This window comes from Pan troglodytes, chromosome 19, assembly GCF_028858775.2.
Source record: "Pan troglodytes isolate AG18354 chromosome 19, NHGRI_mPanTro3-v2.0_pri, whole genome shotgun sequence".
Taxonomy (NCBI): domain Eukaryota; kingdom Metazoa; phylum Chordata; class Mammalia; order Primates; family Hominidae; genus Pan; species Pan troglodytes.
This window is the reverse complement of record NC_072417.2, coordinates 86,951,810-86,971,154: the sequence shown is the minus strand read 5'-3', so window position 1 is coordinate 86,971,154 and position 19,345 is coordinate 86,951,810. Positions and strand designations below refer to the sequence as shown.

Here is a 19,345-nt window from a genome sequence, read left to right as displayed (position 1 = left end):
CCAAACATTACCCTGGATGTTGCTGTGCAGGTGTTTTTTGGATGAGATGACGTTGACAGTGATGGACTCTGAGCAAAGCAGATGGGTCTCCATGGTGTGGTGGGCCTCGCCCAATCAGTGGAAGGTCTGCACAGAACAAAGCCTGACGTCCACCGAGAAAGAGGGAGTTCTGCCAGCAACGGCCTTCGGACTCAACTGCATCTCTTCCTCCCTTTTCCATCCTGCCAGCCCACCCTGCAGATTTTGGACTTGCTGCCCTCATCAATCCAGTGAGCCAATCCCTTGAACTAAATCTCTCTCTAGACCTAGATAGGCACATCCCGTTGGCTCTGTTTCCCTGGAGAACCCCAATCAAATGCAGCCACGTTGCAGCCCTGTGCCAGGCCTTCTGCCAGCACGGACTCCTCGCAAACTCTGGAAAGCGGGAGCTGTCGTCGGTCTTTTACGAATGAGTAACGGGAGCTCAGAGAGCATGAGTGGCTTGCCTTCTGTCCTGGCCGAGGAGCTGAGAGCCTTGAATTAATCAGAGCAGAGTTTGAATTCCCAGTCCTGATGTGTGACCACCGTGGTGGGCCTCTGTTTCCTCAATCACAGAGTGGGGAAAACACCTTCCCCACGGGGCTGTTCCAAAGGTTTAACTGGGTGAAGTCGGCAAAGCACTCCGCAAGTGGAAGCTGTTAGGAGCGGGGGCAGAGTCAGGTTTTAACACAGGTGCACCAGCTGCTACAGCCATCTAGCTGGGTTTGTGGCCTCCGAGGGTCCCCCTCTGAGCACCATAGGGTTTTCTGGCCTCTGTCTTTGTGTTCAGGCCAGGACGGGCTCCTCCAGGATGCTGCAGGGCTGGTGCCTGGGCTCCTTTCTCATTTCCTGGGAGGCCCCAACATAGAGCAGCTGGGCGGCAGGGCAGGCCCTGTCTGCGGGAGGGGTGGCCTTCCATCCCCTGTTGCTGAGTCTGCGGTGGCGCCGCTGTGTAACTGTCCACAGAACATTAGTTGCACATTACAGGGTTATCTTCCATAGCTCGATGTATTCCCGAGATGGGTGGGATTCCGGAGAGCTGCGTGCAGGACCCGGAGGGAAGGAGCAAGGCAGGAAGCCTCAGCAGTCCCTTCCTTTGCTGGGCCTTAGGCTGCTGCACAGATGTTCTGAGTCACCTTAGGGAGGGTCCCCAAAGCACTGAGTAAGACCCATCCACCTCAGTCCTCCCCCAAGACCCCCCACCTCTATTAGGTTGGATGGGGTGCAGGAAACCAGGCCAGGGCAAACCAGGCCAGGGCTCAAAGACAGCCCTGTTTGCTTTCCAGCAGCCGAGGGCCCTGTGCTAACTACTTTTCCCCTTGGGTCCAGTCTTTAGGATCTGACCTAGCTCTGCTTAAATCCTTCCAACTTTCCATTGCTCCTAAGACAAACCTCATGTCTTCAGCACAGCCTCCAAGCTATGCAGAAGCTGTCACCTGCCCAGGACTCCGCCCCTCTCTCCTCCCACTCCAGGTTCCATCCCTTCCCTCCCTTCCTCCAGCAACCCAAGTGCCTCCTGCTACAGGCCCCGCCTGGTCTTTTCCATGAGGTGCCATCAGCCCCATTTCTGGAAGAGGTAAGTGTCCCTGTCACACACTCCTGCTGCGCCCCCCTGCATCCTGGCCCTGACAGCAAGGCTGCAGGTAGCTGTCCCAGAGGGAGAGGGAAAGGGCTCAGCGCACCCATCTTACATTTGGAAAACTGCCACCTGCTTCCACCCCACAGGGCTCAGGGAGCTGCTTCAGAGCCGGGCAAGGGTGTGAGCTGCAGAGCCAGCTCCTGGCACTTCCTGTGTCATCTTGAGCAAGCCGCATCACCTCCCTTTGTCTCAGTTTACTCATCTCTATAATGAAGATATTGGGCCGGATACAGTGGCTCACATCTGTAATCTCAGCACTTTGGGAGGCCTAGGTGGGCAGAGGTGGCCATGGCTGTTTGGGGTTTTGGGGTGGGGTGGGGGCCCTGTTCTTTGTACCTTGAGCTCAGGAGTTTGAGACCAGCCTGGACAACATGGTAAAACCCCATCTCTACCTAAAAAAAAAAAAAAAAAAATTAGCTGGGCATGGTGGCAGGCACCTGTAGTCCCAGCTATTTGGGAGGCTGAGGCAGGAGAATCGCTTGAACCTGGGAGGTGGAGGTTGCAGTGAGCTGAGATCACACCACTACACTCCAGTCTGGGTGACAGAGTGAGACCCTGTCTCAAAATAAAATAAAATAAATTGAAGATATCAATAGTACTGGTATCACAGGTTGTGGTGAGGATTAAATGAGTCAGTGAGCGAGCCTGGAAAATGGGTACGGAACCCATTATTATTATTATTATTATTATTATTATTATTATTATCTCCCTTGCCCCAAGTCAACCAAAGGCTGGAGGAAGCTGGCCTTGCTGAAGTGTGGTTTCTGAAGGAAGGCTGTTCTCTCCCTTTCTATGGAAGAAGGAAAGGGGGACTTTCTCTCCCACATTATGGCAGCTCCCCGCTAGGCCAGCAGCGTAGCCAACAGACTGCCTAGCTATGCAGGCTGAGGACGGGGATAACTAGGGCAGCTGCGTCCAGGGAACGGTGGCCAGGATGTCACCTGCTCTCCCACCTGGCGGGCAGAGTTGTGCGCCCCTGCCTTGCATGGAGTGAACCCCATGGGAGGGAGCTGAGATGCAGCCATCGCGCAGGTGCCCCACCCAGCAAGGTCCCTGGCTGGGTGAGGGGCAAGGGGCTGGAAGCGGTGGGGGTGGGGATGAAGTTGGCAGGAGCTGGACCTCCCAGATCAAGGAATGGTGCTGTGGGGGCCCCTTCAGGGTCCATGTGACCCCCATCCTCACAGTGGGACCAGGGACGGACGTTCAGACTTAGGCCACCAGCCAGAGCCTCCTGAGGTCTCCCCAGCCCCTCATGGCTGGGGGAGCCAGACAGGCAGGGAGGCAGTGGCTGGAGAGTACAAAGAGCAGGACCCCCACCCCGCCCCAAAACCCCCAACAGCCATGGCCAGGCCTGGCCTGCTGAGGATGGTGATGGGAAGGGAGGAGTGGAGCTTTGAACTTTGCAAAGACAGAAGTTTTAAAACAAACTGGACCAAATATAGGGGTGAGACAGCGCTAATAGCTGGGCACAGCTGAAATGTATATAATTTGACCAGATGTCTTTAAGAGAGCAGGCAGGGGAGGTTTGACGGAATGTAGTTAGGGGGAGTTACAGGGACACATAAAACCACTTCCTATTTGCTCTAACAAACCAGAACTCCTCAGTGCATGGGTTCAGTGGGTTTATTTGTCTAGTATCTGTCTTCTTATGTGAGTCGATCTGGGCTTTCCCTGGTGGAGGTGCTCGCATCCCATTGGGCACATAGTAGGCCTTTAATAAATGTGAGGTGGATGGATTAGGGAGTGGGTGGGCTTTGCTTTTCTAACCCTGGAGTCCAGGGAAGAGGAATTCTTTGCAATTGCCAGTCACCCTGAGAGCGGAGATCTCTCTGCCTCCCACCTGCCCGTGGCTAAACCTGGCCCTGTGTTTCATTCCTGGTTCCAGGTTGGAGCAGAGGGTGGGGAGGGTGAGGTGGGGGGAGGTGGGGAGGGTGAGAGGTGGGGGGAGGTGGGGAGGGTGAGAGGTGGGGGGAGGTGGGGGAGGGTGAGAGGTGGGGGGAGGTGGGGGAGGGTGAGAGGTGGGGGGAGGTGGGGGAGGGTGAGAGGTGGAAGAGAATCCTGGCATGTGTTTCTGACACTCAAATATCTGCTCCTGGTGTTCTTTATTATTTATTTATTTTGAGACAGGGTTTTGCTCTGTTGCCCAGGCTGGAGTGCAGTAGTGCAATCTCGGCTGACTGCAACCTCCACCTCCTGGCTTCAAGCAATTCTCCTGCCTCAGCCTTCTGAGTAGCTAGGATTATAGGTGCCCGCCACCATGCCTGGCTAATTTTTGTATTTTTAGTAGATGCAAGGTTTCACCATATTGGCCAGGCTGGTCTCAAACTCCTGACCTCAAGTAATCCACCTGCCTCAGCCTCCCTAAGTGCTGGGATTATAGGCATGAGCCAACAGGCCTGGCCTCCTGGTGTTCTTTAAACTTGAGATTTTACTCAAAGTAAAAGGTGAAATAAGCATGCCATTGACAATGGCAAAACAGAGAGAGATGGAGCCACCTCTATCATTCAGCCCGGTGGGAGCTGCATTGCAGGGGGCATGGAGGGGGATCGCTGGCTACACTGGAGGAAGGGCGCTGGCCCCAGCTGCATGCAGATCCAGAGCCCTGCGAGGAGCCAGCTCTGGATAAAATGTACCATATGTGTCTCTGGGGTGGGGGACAGAGCACATGACACTTTCCCCCGACTTCTGCTTTCTTCATTTTCCTGCAAAGCCTGGACTGTAAAGAAGGGAATCTCTGCATCTCATAAGCCCAGAGGCCCATAGATGGTTTATTTGGGAGTCCAGGTTCTGAGGCCACAGCCTGGAGAGAGCCCTGTCCGTGGCAGCTTCAAACCCGTGTCCAGCAGCCTGGTTCCTGGCAACTGGAGATCCTGGAGGAGACAGCCCCTGGTGGCTTTGTCGCTGACCTCCTCAGATCATTTTTTCAGACACATAGAACCTTCCTCGCTCCTCCTTAATAGCTCCCACAGCTGCCAGCCCTGAGGGCTTTTCTTCTGTTAAATCAAATTCCTCTCTGGGTTTAATACACACGTGCGTGCGCGTGCTCAGGAGCCCACGAGGCTGAAGTGGGCCGCGCCTTCTCAATTTGCCCAATTCATCCCTTTCTTGCCATGATGGCTACTGGTTACTTGGTGAGCTGCTGCAATCACCTGCGGGGGGGTTGATTACTGTCCAATTTGCTTCCCCTGGAGGAAAACCCTCTCCTCCACCACAGTGAGCACGCTGCTTGCTGACTGTCCCATGGCTGCCCTTGTGGGCAGGGCTGGGCGAGGGAGCATGTGTGGCTCAGGGAAAACCCATCCCCACTCCTGGTAGCACTTGAGATTTTAGTCAAAGTAAAATCTTTATGTCCCCCCATGGAGGGACATAAAGAGCAGTGGAGTCGCCTCACTTTCTCTGCCTCCTGTTTTCTTCTGTCAATCTGGCAGCCTCAGGACAGGTGCGCCTCTGTAACCAGCTGGGGACGTAGGTGCTGGTCCTCTGAGTCCAGAGCTGTTTCTCCCTCCCGAAGCTGGCTTCGTGTTCTAGAGAGGCTGGAGCCACTGAGGCTGGGACTCAGGCATGTGATCGTACTAGAGGTATTTTTAGCTTTCTCATTAACCGAGTGCTTTCAAATTAGCCTTGTATTAACCTCAAAGGAAAATGAAAGTGTTTTTCTCTTCCCAGAGTAAGTCTCTCCTGCAGAATATCAAGGTTTCCATGATTAACGTTTCATGCGCCTTGAAGCTCTAATAAAGTTAGATTCGCTAATATCTAACTTGATGGAATAATTGGCTCATGATCTTTGCAATGGTGAGAGGGAAGCTGCCATACATGGGAAGTGGTCTTTCCCTTCTCATCTCACACATCTTTTGTTTCTGCCTCCCCATCCCCTCCACACCCTCATTTCAGAAGAGTCTAAGGGACCAACGCTCGGTGCCTGATCTCTGGAAAGCATTGCCTGTTGTGAGTGGATGATTCCAGTCTGACACTCAGCCACCTCCCTTCTTGGAAGCCAGGAAACCAGGGTCACAGAGGAGGGCTCTTGACTTTGGCGATGTCCCTTAAAGTGGGCTTATTTCTCTGCATCCAGGGTTCAGGCTGGAGAGGAGAGTAAATAGTCTTGCAATTTCTGAGCAGTCCCAGGTATCAAGTCTGACAAGGTGAATCCAATTTCCACTCCCCCACTGGAGAGGCAGGCTTGATCTGTCTGGCCAGGATTACCTGTGAGCAGTGTCTTTGTCTCAGGAACAGCAAAGATGGGCTTTTTGGAGGGGTAGTGGTAGACCAGACCCTCAGAGGAGATTGTAGCTGGGAGTGGGTACCTGTCCCAGACAGAGTGAGCTGCTGAGACCATCTGTTCCCCCAGGTCACTGGAGGAAACGGGAGGGTTGCTTTCGAAGGACTCCAGTCACGGTTTTGATCCTTTGCTGACTGGTCTCTCCTGTCTCTGGGCCCCAGGGTCACTCCTCTCTGCTCTCCCCTTGCTCCCTCTTCTCCTTGAGTCCTCACCATTGCTTGCCTCTCTCTATCATCCCTACTTTGTCTCCTCCCTCTCTCCCTTCATTTGTGGGTCTGTGCTTTCTAGAGTTATAGCAAAGAAGGGCTCTAGGCTTCTCAACCGGAGGCCTCCTAGGGAGACAATTTGCGTCTCATCAGCATTTTGCTCCCTATGTGAGCAGCTCTGAGGAAGAAGTTTTTGTCTTGTGCGTGGGTGTACTGCTTGGTCCCAGAGCTCCGTCTCACAAGTGGGACAGCGGGGGCTGCGGGGAGGGAGGTTTCCTCTCCGGAGATTCCCACTCAACCTCCCTTGCCATCCCAGCAGCCTCTGCCCTCCCCAAGTGGCTCACTTACTCTGCTCTAGATGTGGCCAGGTTCCTGGAGGCGTAAGAAAAGACAGCAGGCCCACGATTTAAATGACTAAAGCGAAGATCCCAGAGCCAGGCATGCATGGATGACCTACATAGGCCTACACTTCTGCACCATGTATCCAATGGCCTCCTACCTGTCTCCACCTGAAGGCGCCTGCCACTCCAAAATCGACATATCCAAAAGCAAACTCAGGTCGGGCTCAGTGGCTCACATCTGTAATCCCAGCACTTTGGGAGGCTGAGACAGGCGGACCACCTGAGGTTAGGAGTTCAAGACCAGCCTGGCCAACATGGCAAAGCCCTGTCTCTACTAAAAATACAAAAAATTAGCAGGGTGTGGTGGTTCATGCCCGTAGTCTCAGCTACTTGGGAGGCTGAGACAGGAGAATAGCTTGAACCCAAAAGGTGGAGGTTGCAGTGAGCCAAGATTGCACCATTGCACTCCAGCCTGGGTGACAGAGTGAGACTCTGTCTCAAAAAAAAAAAAAAAGCAAACTCATCACTTCCCTCTCAGACTCCTTCCTCCTTCTGTGTTTCTTACCCAGCTCATAGTGTCACCCTCGACCCTGTCCCCAAGTCAAATCTGGGGGTCATCCTAGATCCCTCCACATGCTTCCGAGTCATGTCAACACCCCTCAGATAGGCCCTGTTATCCTCTGTCCCCACTACTCCTGCAGTAACTCCAGACCTTGCTACCTCTTCCTCAATTCGTCTTTCCGCTAAAAATCCTTTTTCTGCAGTAGAGTGCTTGTTCTAAAATGTGCTTCCCCCTTGCTAATATCTTTCAGTGGCTCCCAGTTACCTTTGGCCAAAGCCCACACCCTGTGGGCAACTTGGAAATTCCCTAGGAGAGGGACCCACTGGTTTCTCCTACCTTCTCCCCAGTTGCTCTCCCTCCCTACAAATCTGTATTCATCCAGACCCAATCAGCTGCACATCCCTTGACGTTTCACACTCTTGGGCTTTGTACACAATGCTGCCTCTGCCCGGAAGGCTCTTTCCTCCTGGCCCATTCAGTGAACTCCTATTCATCCTGCAAAACTTCCTCAAATGTAGCCCTCTCTGGGATGCTATTGCAGCTGAGAGGTTCTCCATGATGCCTAATGGAATCCCTGCATGTCACCATCTCATTTCCCCTAGATCTCATAGGTGTTTAAGGCTTTATAGAAATGTGAGCTCAGGAGAAATGTTCCCTGGCTCTTTTGCATTCTGAGTGCAGTTACGAGGATATGTCATCCTTCCAGGCTTTGCAGACATAGCCAGAGTTGTAGCTGCCCAAAGTCATATCGGTGTCTTCATTCTCCTTCTCTCTCCTCATTGTCCTTCCCTCCATTTTTTTTGTTTTTTGTTTTTTGAGACGGAGTCATGCTCTGTCGCCCAGGGCTGGAGTGCAGTGGCGTGATCTTGGCTCACTGCAGCCTCTGCTTCCTGGGTTCCAGTGATTCTCCCGCCTCAGTCTCCTGGGAAGCTGGGATTACAGGTGCATGCCACCACAGCTGGCTAATTTTTGTATTTTTAGTAGAGACGGGGTTTCGCCATGTTTGCCAGGCTGATTCCCACCTGTCTTCTATTCTGTTTATTGCAACTTTCCTTTGAGGAGAGTGAAGCCCTCACTAGGGTGTTGCTCTTGGAGGCTGGATTTGCTTTTCTAAACCAGAGCCTCCTACGGTCTTTCCCCTCTGCTGCTTCGTATTCCTTGACCTCATCCTCTTCCTCCTTCTCCCCACTGGCAGAGGCATTGCCTTCTCATCTCCACGGCCTACAGACTCTTGTGTCTGGGAGAAGGAGCATCAACCTGTAACTACAGAACTGCCGTCACGGTCCACATCGGTACTGCGTGGCTGCTCGCAGCCCTGGGTCCCTCCAGCACTCATTAGTATCTGCACCAGAGCTAGATGGGGAAGGAAGAGGGATGGGATTCATTGGAGTCCTTGTTAGGAGGAATTCAGGCCAAAAGTTTGGAGAAGAGGAGGCTGGTCCTACTGGGCACCGCAAGGTGGGTGGATTTTCTGTTTCTCATCTGCCCATTGTCCCCCGTCCCCGCCTGGCTTCCTGCCAGCTGTTCTCTATCATTAGCCTGCTTGGGAAAGGCAGCAGCACAGGTGAGGTTCATTTTGAAAAAGCCTCATACATTAAAATCTAGTCTTAAAGTCAGGTGGGGGGTAATTAGTCATATTTCAAAAGAATTCTTATGTTTCAAAGGGCTTCGTTGCAGGGAGCCTGTAATCGCCCACTCCCTGGAGTATGGACATCCGTGAGGACAGCCAGGCCACGTTGCACCCGCTGCGTTTGCCAGGTCTCACCAGCTTATTTTCCTTCCTGTGAGTTAAAGAATTGTCTTTTTGTTTTAATTAACTTTTCTGTAATCAAGCCTTGGGGGAGGAGCCTGGGTTGATTTTCCTCATTTCACAGATGTAGAAAACTGAGGTTACAGTTGCACAGCCAGAAGCACAGAGAAACAGGATCCAAGGAGGGGCAGAAATGCTCATTCCACCCAAGAGCTGTCAACCTTTTCCTCCTTAGTGAGATAATCCCTGTTATATTTGGGGAGGTAATGGAACCAGCTATAAAAGACCATATTTTCTGGCTTTCTAAGCAATGAAGTGTGGCTGTGGGAATAAATTCCAGCCTTGGGATGAGAAAGGCCATGCTCCATGGGACTTTGGGGCAGGCGGCTCAGCTAGGAGGGAGCACTGCCTTCAGATGCTCTTCCCACTCCCTCCCTCCCTGCTACCTGGAAGGTGATGGCTGGAGCTCCCGCAGCCATTTTGGACCAAGTCAGGGCCTTGGAAATGGAAGCTCAGCCCTAGGATGGCAGAAGCAGAAAGACAGAGGGATACTGAGTTCTGATAACCCCAGAATTGCCTTACTAGCCTGAGACCACTTACCTCTGCACTTGTTCTATATAAGAGAAGAAAGAAGTTGCCATCTTGGTTAAGCCACTGTTAGTTTGGATTTTGTGTTGCATGTGGCTGACCCTAATTCTTGCTAATAAATTAAGTTTCCTGACTCTTATCTTCAAGACTACGTCATGCCCACAGCCTGGAGGCAGATGGGACAGAGCTGGTTTGCCCAGTCTGTGTTTACAACCCGCTTATAACTTTCCCAAAATCTAGTGTTTTTCGCCCTCTACTCCAGCTTTTCCTGTGGGCCTATGGATGTAAGTGATCTGGTAGCATCAAGGGGGTGTTACAGGAATGGGGTCCAGATTCTGACCCCAAGAGAGGGTTCTTGATCTCATGCAAGAAAGAATTCAGGGCGAGTCCCATAGAGTAAAGTAAAGGCAAGTTTATTAAGAAAGTGCAGGAATAAAAGATTGGCTGCTCCATAGAGCAGCCCTGAGGGCTGCTGGTTGCCCATTTTTATGGTTATTTCTTGAGAATATGCTAAACAAGGAGTGGATTATTTATACCTCCCCTTTTTAGACCATATAGGGTAACTTCCTGATGTTGTCAGGGCATTTGTAAAGTGTCATGGTGCTGGAGGGAGTGTAGCACTGAGGATGACCAGAGGTCACTCTCATTGCCATTTTGGTTTTGGTGGGTTTTTGTGGGGCTTCTTTACTGTCACCTGTTTTATCAGCAAAGTCTTTATGACCTGTATCTTGTGCCGACCTCCTATCTCATCTTGTGATTAGAATGCCTTCACCTCCTAGGAATGCAGCCCAGTAGGTCTCAGCCTCATTTTACCCAGCTCCTATTCAAGATGGAGTTGCTCTGGTTCAAACGCCTCTGATGGGAGGACTCCTGAAAAGGGAGATAAAAGACTCTCCTGGGGCCACACCACTTAGCTGGAAGCACTAAGGGACCCCAAACCTCATGTCAGCATGTGCAGTGCCACAGAGGTGAAGCCCACTGCCCTTTTGTAATCAGCTCTCTCTGTGGCCATGCACACTCATTCAGGCTCCTCCCTCCTCTCCCTCTTGGCTGGGATCCCCATTTGCTCCCACTGCTTTTCAGCTAGTGCCCTTCCCTTAGCAGGTGAATACCCAGAGGGTGGGCACAAGAATCCGCACTGTGTCTTCCGTCTTACATAGGCATGTCTGACACACGTCACTTTGGCGCTCATGAGGTCTGCTGAGTCTGTGTAGCTTGGTGTGGGTTTTAGCCTATGCCAGATCTCCACTTCTCCTTCCTGTTCTCATCCCCACAGTGTAACTTTGGGCAACTCTCTTTGCATTTTTGGACCTCGCTATTTGCCCACCATAAAATAAATGAGTTGGATTGATCTCTAAGACCTTTCCCAGCTTTTAATCCCCAAGATGGCCAAGGTGGAATGAGCTCAGACAGAGAAAGTCACCAGCACCTAGTCTCCAGCCAGGACTCCGACCTGCCAAGCTGCCTCCTGGCTCCAATATCAGTGCTGGCAGGAGGCAGGCAGGTGGGGGGTTTCTTCCCCACTCTAAAGCCTTCCTTGGGTCCCTGCCAGGTGACATCTCTCACAGGAGCTCAAGTGGAGAGGAGAAGGGGGTGTGCCAGCTGGCTCTCCTCCTCACCTCCCATTACCCGGTCCTCCAGTGCAGGAAAGCCATGGAAGGGGTGCTTTTAAAACTTAAGGATCTTCCTGAGCTCTTTAGCTGGCAAATGGTGTTAACAGTCCTCCCAGGGCCCTGGAGAGAGAGATTTGAAGGCCGCATTCATTAGCAGAAGCCACATTAGCGGAGGTGGCCGCCGTGGCTGTGGCTCTGAGCAGGTCTTTGCGATCGTCCTGATTTCCTGGCCTTCCTGGACAGACTTCTCAACACATTTCAGCATCGATATTTGCGGGCTTAACTTGCCGTGTGGGCCCCGATGAAGTAGCTTGTGGTTTTTAATCTATTCATTCTTTTCACATTAGCTGGGTGTTCCATCTCCTGTTCTGCCAACTCTTGCCTTCAGCCGGTGGTTATCTCAGCTTCCAGCAGTGGGTGGATGGGACTCCTCCCACTCCGAGGGCAGTGAAGCATCCATTGGGAAGCTGTCCTGGCGTCCCCTTCATGGGACATTAGTAAAAGTAGCGACCCAAGTTCTCAGAGTCCTGGATGCCAGCCAGGGGCCTGTTTTGTACAAAATGACTGATCTTAGTTCAGAGATTCAGTGGGTAGTATTTGAGTGAGATACAAGTTCCACCCCAACCCCAGGTCCTGTTGTCCCTGCCCCATCTCCCTAGGATACTGTCTATAGGCTCCTTGCGATACTGACTGATGCTTTCCCTAATCCTGAAAAATTCCTAGAGGAGACTCCGCTGTATTTCTTAGAAATGCTTTTTTGTCAGGTCTCAGGACTCCTCAAAGAGAAGAACTTTTTTTTTCTTTATAAAATCATACAGCTAGAAGAGCCCTCAGGGATTATCTGGTGTAACCCCCTCCTTTTACAGATGAAAAAACTGAGGCTCAGAGAGGTGATGAGTCAGAGAGCCAAATTTGCACAGTTTTCTCAGAGGCTAGGGCTCCTGACTCCCAGGCCACCACCGTTCTTTGACTCCTGATTAGCTCCAGGCCCTGTTGCATGCTCTAGGCCTCTGATAAAACCAACTCTCTTGAAATTGTTAGTACTGTTGGGGCTCTAAGAATTCTCGGAGATTTCATCTAAGAATTTTCCTTTCCAGACTTGACCTTTAAGGATTCATCCTGCTAAGAAATTCTTCCATGGGGATCCTAGGAGGATCCCCTTGCTTGGATACATGCAAGCAAAGGGCCTGGGACTTCTATGAATGCCTGGTGATCTATGCTTGTGCTTTGTGAGACAGCTGACCTCAGGGTGGGAGTGAAACCGTCACTTTGTTAGGTGGGCTCACAGAAGACCTCTTGGGAAGGACAGGGACAGAGGAGAGTTTGGCGGGGGATTGGGAGGCTGCTCTCCCAGACGGCTGCCCGCTGGCATCATACCTCAGTCCTGGGAAGAGGTATTCCCGCACCAAACTGAGGGTCGGGCTGCTGGTCGGGCTGCTATTTCTCACGGCCCAATAACGAGACGCAGATGAACTGGGGAGGAAGAGAGTTTTTATTTCTGCAACTGGTGACAGGGAAAAGACCTGGAAAATACTGCCAGACGAACTCAAAATTACAAAGTTTTCTGGAGCTTACATACTTTCTAAGCTATATATCTAAGTATAAGTGTACATTCATCTAAAGACATAAGTTGGGCCGGGCGCGGTGGCTCACGCCTGTAATCCCAGCACTTTGGGAAGCCAAGGCGGGCAGATCACGAGGTCAGGAGATCGAAACCATCCTGGCTAACACGGTGAAACCCTCCCATCTCTCCAAAAAAAAAAAAAAATTAGGCGTTGTGGCGGGTGCCTGTAGTTCCAGGTACTTGGGAGGCTAAGGCAGGAGAATGGCATGAACCCGGGAGGCGGAGGTTGAAGTGAGCTGAGATCGTGCCACTGTACTCCAGCCTGGGTGACAGAGCAAGACTCCGTCTCAAAACAAAACAAAACAAAAGACATAAGTTGGCTGGGTGTGGTGGTTCGTGCCTGCAGCACTTTGGGAGGCCAAGGCAGGCAGATCACCTGAGATCAGGAGTTCGAGACCAGCCTGGCCAACCTGGTAAAACCCCTGTCTCTACTAAAAATACAAAAATTAGCCACACATGGTGGCAGGCACCTGTAATCTTAGCTACTCAGGAGGCTGAGGCAGGAGAATTGCTTGAACCCAGGAGGCAGAGGTTGCAGTGAGCTGAGATCACACCATTGCACTGCAGCCTGGGTGATGACAAGAGCGAAACTTCATCTCAGGAAAAAAAAAAAAAGAAAGAAAAAAGAAAAGACATAAGCGATTAACTTATTTTAATCTACACCTAAGGCCTGAGTCCTGAAGACCTTCCTCTGAAGCCTCAGTAAATTTACTTGATCTAAATGGGTCCAGGTGCTGGGGTGATTACCCTTATCTTGTCTCGGGCTAAGTCACAGTGGTTTGGCAAGTTTCTTCAGACCCCCAGTAAAACTTGTTTAATCCTAAATGGGTCCTGTTAAGAATTCCTTTGTTATCTTGTCATGCTTTAAGGCCCAGGAGAGGCCTAGGCAAAACTCTTGGTGGGCCTTTGTTACATTCCAGCCTTTGTGTAAGAGTGCTGGCTTTTAATATTTAGCTTAGCCACTCAGTCAGTACTGAAACAGTTGTTATGGAAGCCTGCATCTGTGAGACCTGCCTGCCACAGAGGGACTAGAGTGGAAAGGAAGGGTGTTTGTCATACAAGACCCCCTGCCTGGTGCTGGGGATGCAATGGGATGCTTCCTGCACTCCCCAGAACCGTCTGTGGGCCAAAGGGACATGGGATGGATGGGAGAGGGGATTGTCCCCTTGTCCCACCTGACCGCATTAGCAAAGGGGCTTCAGCCAGGTGGCATTGGCATTGTGAGGCTCTGGGGGCCATCAGTAGACAGGGCATGGGTGGCCCTAGGTGGCAATGGCAGCTGGTTTGTCTCAGCCAGATGGCCCCAGAAGCAGTTGTCTGGGGAGGTGATCCCAGGAAGCACTGATAAGGGACTGGGAAATGAGCGTGGAAGGGGAGCAGCTGGCTCTGGGCGTGTTCCAGGCCCACATCCTGCACCTGGATCCCGTCACAGGCTTCAGGGCCAGGTGCACCACATCATTCCAAATCGTCCCTCCTGAGGGGTGAGGAGCTGAGATGTTTTAACATCCATAGGGGTTAATTCTCTGGCAGATCCGGCTTCCCCAGATGTGGGCTGTGAACATGCTCCTGGCTCCTGTGAAAGCTCCAGACTGAGTCGTGGGTGTTTGCAGTCAGAAGCCACGGGCGTTGGAACCGTCAAGGCCAAGGCTGAGTAGCTGGGGCACCGACAGTGTCTACTACAGGGGTGGTCCCCTGCCCGGAACTCCATGAGAGATGAAGGCGGCCCAAGCCGACAGGAGAGGGAGAGCAAATAGCGCAGGGCAGCTCCAGAGGCCTGGGGGGGCGGGACCCAGGCCAGGATGGGGAGAGCGAGGCACTTGCCTGCAGCCACGTTTAAAAGGGGCAGCCAAATACTCAGGAGTCAAGACCATCACACATAGTCGAAGCAGAGAAAATCTGTGATGAGCAAACTGTCTGCTGTCCACATGTGAAATAAAGACAGGATCTGGCCGGGCTGGGACTAGGGTGTGGGTTGTCCAAGTACAGGGACAAGGCCTGTCTTTAGTCCACATTTGGATATTTTGTTCGTTGTGGATAGTTTTTATTTCATGTTGGTTTCCTAAGAATGCTGCAATAAATATTATCTTGTTTAGTGAGTTTCTGGGGTCCCCCTAAATTTTCTGCCTGGACTGAGTGCCGGACTTGCTTCACTCTAGTCCGGGCCCTGTCGCACCCCTGAGGACTTCCCCCAAAGCTGGGAAGGCTGTGTCAGGGACAGAGCTGGGGCGATTGGAGCCAGGGCGCTGGGTGTGTGCACTCATCTCTCTGTGCTCCAAACCCTGCTGGCTCCCAAGGGTGAAGCAAGTACAATCAGTCCCTGCTGGGAGGAACATGGCTGAATCTCAGAGCTGGAAGGACCAGGAGGTCACCTGGCCCAACTTTTCTCCTAATGCAGGAGGCCCCTCTGCAGCACTCCGGAGGGGAGAAGTGTCTGTTTCAGCCCACTGTGCACAGACAGGCTCTACTGTGGGGGAATTTGTCTTCTCCAGTGATTGAAGCAGGAACAATGTCTTCCTTGTCATTGCAGTGGACACCTCGTGGCTTCTCTGAGATTGCTTATGGGCATGTTGGGGGCTGTTTAAGACCCTAACCTCTGTCTGCCCTGGGATTCAGGAGAGGTCCAGCCAGGAGGAGACGTGCGGCAGGAATGCAGGAGGCTTATGGGCAAAATAAACAGACCAACCGATCCTGAGAAAAGGAGTCGGAGTGTAGAGTTGGTTCTTGGGCACAGGTGCAGGGCCCGAGGGGAGGGGTCACTTAGTATGGTGGGGAGTGTTTTTTACGTTGTTGCCGTCTCTCTGTCCTGGGGTGTGGAGAAGGTAATGACAGACACAGGAACACACCAGCTGTTCTGGGAACTTCTGTCAGGCAAGGATACAAATACAGAAGCTCATATTGCTCTGTGGCCCACATACCAGCATGTAATGCAAGGGTGATGGGGTACAGCTGGTGTCTGAGGACGACAGGGCAAAGTTCCAGAGAAGGCAGAGCACCTGGATGGCAAGGTAGAGCAGCTGCAGCCAGACCAGGAGCCACCGGCGAGTGACATGGGACTAGTGTACAGGGGACACCTCCCTTGTACCTGCATGAGCTTGAGGTCTCCCCTCTCCTCCCCTCCCCTGTCCTGCCCTTCCCTTCCCCTCCTCTTTCCTTCTCAACTGATGAAACTCCGTTTTCACCCCTGTGTTGGTGTGACCTGGAGAAATATATGAGAAGTTTTCCAAACTGCTGTTGGGGAACGAAATGGAACCCATGAACCCATGAACCCAAAGTGCAGAAAGGGTGTGGTCAGGGGCTATGCTGACTGTCGCAGATGCGGGAGCAGCCCCAGAGCTTCAAAGGAGTGCAAGTTGCAGTGATCATCAGCGCGGTGACCCCCGCTGTGGGCACGTGGCAGGACACACTCCCCAGCCCTGGAAGTAGGCATGGCTGTGTCTACTCTGTGAGCCAATGTGAGTCACTGCATCCCCTTACCCTGGCTGAGACAGTGTCTCTCGTAGCCATTGAAGTCACTGCAATGAGCAGAGCATCCATGAGCAAGATCATCATGGCATTTACTTAGCTTTTGGGGTTTCTTGTGGTCTGTTTTCACAGCACAGGGTGGCCTATCCTGAGGAGCATAGGAGGACAGGATCCACTTCTACTCGGCACTCATTGGTGCATCATTGTCCAGATGGGGACCCCATGCTATAGATTAGGGTCTTGGTTGCCACTCAGGCATCCATGCTGGGGGTGATGCTCACAGTTTTCCAAAAACCAATGCAAAGACACAGTGGGTTCAACTACCACCTCCAGGCTGAGACATAAAACCGCCACTGAGATGTAAATCTCCCAGGTTTACCCTTGTATCCAGCTTTAGGCTCAGCTAAAAAAGAAAGTAATTAGTCTTTCTTGATTTCTTCCAACTCAATGGCAAAAAAAAAATTCTAGTAAATAAATCTCTGGAACTGGAGAGGCAAAAGAACAAGCTGCATTGTTTACCCCCTCCATGCACTACAACTAATGATAGCAACAAAGAACTCAACTGACTTAGAAATTCTTTGTGATCCTTTAATACCACAGAAAAATAAGCCTGAGACAAGGATGGGGAAGTTGTAGGCACCCATGTGCGCAGGAGTGTGGCTGAATGCCTATTGTGTACCCTCAAGAGCTCTGTGGCATCTTCACAGTAGCAAAGATGATAGGCAGACTCACTTGAAGCCAGCTTGATGGACATTGCAGGAGGAGTGTGGAATGACAGGTCACTATCTGGTCACCCACGCTGCACTTGCTGTTTCTTGCAAAGCGGAAATGTAATACTAATTGAAAGCAGAGGCACAATTTGAAATTTCTTTTTCATTTTCAAGACTCTAGATTCATGGTGGAGTTGATACCTGTCTGTAAATACCCATGAATCTGGGGTTCAAAGGCCACCTGTCTGAGAGTCTGGAGCTGCCGTGGAAGGAAATGTGGAGTTGGATGTGAAAATACTTGTTCTTAGAATTGTTTGGTAGACTTCTGGATGGGCAGTGGTGAGGAGGGTAGCAAGATTTATGAATGGACAGACGGCTGAGAACTCAGTGTTCAAGAAAGAAGGAAAGCCGGGTGCAGTGGCTCATGCCTGTAATCCCAGCACTTTGGGAGGCCAAGACGGGCAGATCACTTGAGGTCAGGAGTTTGAGACCATCCTGGCCAACATGGTGAAACCCCATCTCTACTAAAAATACAAAAATTTCCAGGACTGGTGGCATGCCTGTAGTCCCAGTTACTCAGCAGGCTGAGGGAGGAGAATCACTTGAACCCGGGAGGTGGAGGTTGCAGTGAGCCGAGATCGTGCCATCGCACTCCAGCCTGGGCACCAGAGTGAGACGCCGTCTCAAAAAAAAAAAGGAAACTCAGAGATGCAGAAATACCCAACAGATAGGGATGGGAGTGGTGACAGGGAATGCTTAAAAAACAACAGGAGATTATGAAGCAGGACATGTTCTTGGTGGCTGCAGGGCATCAGGGACATGAAGATCCGAGACGGTGATGGCTGGAGGCAGATCAGTTAAGTAGGCATGAGACGAGGGAGCAGACCCCTTTGGGGGTGATCTCCAGGCTGAGCACAGACTGTTGGAGAGACAGCAGAGGCTGCATCAGGAGGGAGAGGACGTCTCCTACCCAGGCAAAAGAGACACCCTGCAGGAGCTAGAGCCAGAGAGGAGCCCAAGCAGGTGATGTGGGATGAGAGGACGGAACAGAGGGGCACCAGGAGAGGACTATCTCAAACTAGGGCAAAACATCTCATACCCTCTCTAAAGAGATGGCTCCCACTCAGGGATGACAATGAAGCGTGTCTGCAGTGATGGTGGGGGTGCATGGTGGAGGGAGACTGCTCAGTAGGCATCTATATGACACACACACAGTAGGCACTAAATAAATGCCTGTGGAAACTGATGAATACATTGCAGTAGACACAGTCGTACCAGTTTTGTGCTAGGAGCTGTTGCGTAACGGCAGCTATTCTAGAGAGTTATGGCTGTGATGAAATCAGCTGGGCTGCTGAGCGGCTCGGGAGAGTGAGGGCTGGTAGGTTTGGGACTTGGAGTTTACAATGAAGAGGAAGTGAACTAAACTAGCAGTGACCACTGTGGCCATCTCTGAACATGAAAATGAGCAGCAGGAAAGGAGTGGGGCAGGGTGAAGCCTCTTCACAAAGACACACTCTAGGGTTGCACAAAGCGGTGGGTTGACTCCCCAGAAAACACCTCTTCAGGCCGATGCAGAATAAAGGCAAATTCTGGTAAATATTGACCCTGTGCTCTCTGAAATTCAGGCCACTTCTTGCCACCACTGTGCTAGTGATCTCGGACCAGCAGGGTGGACCGGAAGAGGACTTTCGTGTGACTTTGCCATGTCTTGCTAGTGTAGCTAATATTAATTGAGCACTTAACATGCACCAGACATTGTGTAAGTGCTCTACAGGAATTAACTCTTCTAATCCTATGTGCCAGTAATAATTGCCTTGTTTTTACAGCTGAGTCAACTGAGGCACAGAGAGGCCATGAGCTAACCCATGTAGACCCAGGAACTGAGCACAGGCAGGTGGTACTAAGGCTTGTTTTCAGTCCCTTCCCTGTAACTGCCTCTTCGAGTGCATGCATGTGTGTAGGTGGCTCTGGTTCCATGGAGGGAACGGCCACTGGACCCTTCAGTCTTTGATGCTGCTGTTGCCTCCCTACCCGGCTCTGGAAGGCATGAGAGTATGGACTGTGGAATCGCATTTGCTGGGGTTTGGATCCCAGCTCTGCTTCTTAGGATTTGGGCAACCTCATTTATCTCATCTGTATAATTTGTGCTGTGAGGATTAGAGAAAACACATACATACAGTGTTTTGTATGTCTTGTGATGTGTAGTGGGTCTTCTATGAGAAGCCTGCACTCAGTCAACACTTGTTGCTCCTGTCCTAAGAAACATCCCCGATGGAATTAACCAGTTCCTGCAGTGTGAGCATCTGCCTCTTCTTACCTTGGTTTTGGATCTTAATAGCATCCTTAGAGCTGATTCTTGGTTATGCCTATTATCAGTGCCTGGGATAGATTTCTCCTTGTTCACCCAGTAACTGACCTTGAATGGCCACTATGGTCCTGACTCTTGAGTCACTGGCTGAATCAATTTGGTGTGTGCCTTCCAGACAGAGGAGGCCCCTGAGTGATGGCTGGGAGAGGAAGAGCTCCATGCAGCGGGGCAAGTTCAGGCAGCTT

The 19,345-nt window shown here is 51.6% G+C and overlaps 1 long non-coding RNA gene across 1 annotated transcript; it reads left to right on the top strand.

The window, feature by feature from the left end:
• The first annotated feature begins 1,437 nt into the window (after positions 1 to 1,437).
• LOC104002999 (uncharacterized) lies at positions 1,438 to 8,822 on the top strand. Its single transcript, XR_675489.3, has 3 exons — positions 1,438 to 1,594; positions 8,241 to 8,503; positions 8,723 to 8,822. It is a non-coding gene; the product is annotated as an uncharacterized LOC104002999 (long non-coding RNA).
• Positions 8,823 to 19,345: the final 10,523 nt, after the last annotated feature.